General features: G+C 37.7%; 1 pseudogene; it reads right to left on the bottom strand.

Moving 5' to 3' along the window:
• Positions 1-1529: 1529 nt before the first annotated feature.
• LOC150015571 (cytochrome c oxidase subunit 6B1 pseudogene) lies at positions 1530-1784 on the bottom strand (annotated as a pseudogene).
• Between the last annotated feature and the right edge of the window lie 824 nt (positions 1785-2608).

A 2608-nucleotide genomic window follows, 5' to 3' on the forward strand; every position in this document is an offset into this window, starting at 1 on the left:
TTTTGATGACTTCTGATCACCTAGCAGAGAATTCTGGTGAGTAATCACAGAAGGAATTGGTGGCTTTGACGCAATTCCAACTTCTGCCAGCTTGGGGAGCCTGAAACTAGGAACCAAATCTGTCCTCATTTTTCTAACAATAGTTCTTAAAGAAACATAATCCAAGAGATTAAAACTCACTCCAGAGAACTGAATGTACTTCAAACAGCTAAGAAACCAGAATATATCATAGAACAATGATGTTCAACTGGTGTGCTGCAAGAATTTTTAAAACATGTAATGCCTGACTCTTTACTCAGGGACATTGACCTCTTTTCTCTTAGACTGTCAGATTAAAAACTGGCAACAATCAACACAATAGCCATTTGGTATGAATGCATCAAAATAATACTTTATTTTTGTCATATCAGCAAAACATATATTTTTTGGTGTGCCACAGAATTTTAGTAATTAGTTTATGTGTACCATGCTATGAAAAAGTTTGGAAATCTCTGTCATAGAACATCTCAGTAACTATTTCATCATTAAACTTGGTATTTAACATGCAATACTAATATGAATTCTGAAAAGTTCACTGGCACTCACATGTCACATTTATAAACCAACAATTAAGAGCCAGGCAGTAAGCTGCTCAGTTGAAGACTGAAGATGTATTAAGAGCATTTGGAGTAAGGTTGACTTCGAACAACAAGGTATGAAGCATTAGAGCTGCTGCTAAATACTGTTTTTAAATTCATCTAAAATAAAGTACTTTAAACATTTATTCAGTTATTTTTATCATTGGGAAAACATTCTAACTTTATTTTTGAAGTCTGAATGACAGGATAGGCCAAAACAATCTCTCCATTTTCCATTATTGCATCATTAAACCAAGGACTTTCACTGTTTGGATTCTCAAAGATTCTTGAAATGTGGCATACTAAAAATGCAAATGATGTTGTTTCATTAAAAAAATACTTTACAATGAAGAGCCAAAGTTTCATGGACTAACGAAGTTGTTTAAGTGTCTGTCCTGGCTCTCAGCTCACTTTGAGAGACAACAACTAGAAAGCTGATTGAGTTCTTTGTCCCACCTTTGGTAGGTGACAGTGAAAAAAGGCTTAGTTTAAAGACAGACACCTCGGCTCTGCCCATTACTATCTGAATTTGCTGAAGCAATAGTTAAATCTTTTAGCATTCATTCCCTCATCTGTTAAACAATGATAATAATAAAAATCCTTCATTCAACTTTATTTATTAAGCATGTATTATGTGCCTGTTCTAAGCTAGACCCTAGGGAGAAACAGTAGTGAGTAATGAGCAAGACATGAATTCCCTCCTCTTACTGGGTTTGCATTTTTTATACCAATACAAATGCATGAATATTTATTTCATTCTATGGATTAGAATCCAATAGAATCATTTTTTCCAAGTATTTAATATTATTTAATATTAGTTCAGGGTCCCAAAGTGGGATATGCCCAGGTCCCTTCACCTCCCTAGGAGGATGGAGGACAGAGGAGAGATGGGGGAAGGCCCTTCAGATCTTTCTAGGAAACATGCTTCTGCTGGCAGTCATCCCAAGCTAACACCCAAGATATAGGCAGAAGGACTGGTACACATGCCGGTATCACTTGCCCATGGAGACATCACTCCTGTTAGTGGTCATTGACTTCTCACAGGGTGCAAGTTCAGGTTGTTCTGTCAATAGTTCCTTATCTGGTTCTGGCTAGGGAAGTGGCTGTCTGGTAGTTCTTAATTTTGGTCTTGATTTCTTCTGCCACGTTGTTGACTCCTAAAGACATCTGTGAAGCCACTCACAGCTCAATGGGACCCTCAGCAAAGATGTCTCTGTCTACATTCAATTAATTAATTAATTAATTTTTGCTCAATTTATTTCAGCTTTTGCCATTGTAAACTCAATCAAATTGGCTTTTGTGCCATTTTGATATGTCCCCATACTTTTTTTGAGCAGTTTCTCCTTTTCTGGCTCCACAGATAGAGGAGATAAAGGATACTGATGCAACTGCTTCTGTCGCTGCTACTACTACCACTGCTACAATTGCTATAATTATTGTTACTTCTATTAGTACTGCCACTGTGGCTACTACTACTTCTGTATCTCTATCTCTATTTGGGAAGGTATAACCAAAGTTCTCTGTTTAGTAAACACTTGCCTATCTGAAGGGTCCCAAATTGAATACTAGCCACTCCATAACTCCCTCTTAATGTACGGGAAAGTGGTTCAGACTTCATGTGGTGCAGTGTGTGGGAGTTGAAGAGTTTGCCTCAGATCATCCTAAGCAAGAAAGTGCTCCAGTGTGGAGAAGACAGGCCTAGACCTGCAGTTGGCTGTGAGGCCATGGACTGCACCTGAGCATGTATTACCTGCCACCATGTCAGTTTTTGGTCCATGTAAAGGTAATTTTAATTCAAATACCTTTGCTCCTTCAACAAGCCTATGTTGAGTACCTACTATCTGCCAAGCACTATTCTAGGGGCTAGTATACACAGGTGCACGGTGTTTACATTTTTAGTGAGCAGAGCATGAAAGGGGTCACCAAAAGAATATATTAGAACATCTGTTTCTACTTGTTTTAATCTAAAATTTAAAAAAATAACCTGAACT

This window comes from Furipterus horrens, unplaced genomic scaffold, assembly GCF_987537825.1.
Source record: "Furipterus horrens unplaced genomic scaffold, mFurHor1.1.pri manual_scaffold_3, whole genome shotgun sequence".
Classification (NCBI taxonomy): Eukaryota; Metazoa; Chordata; class Mammalia; order Chiroptera; family Furipteridae; genus Furipterus; species Furipterus horrens.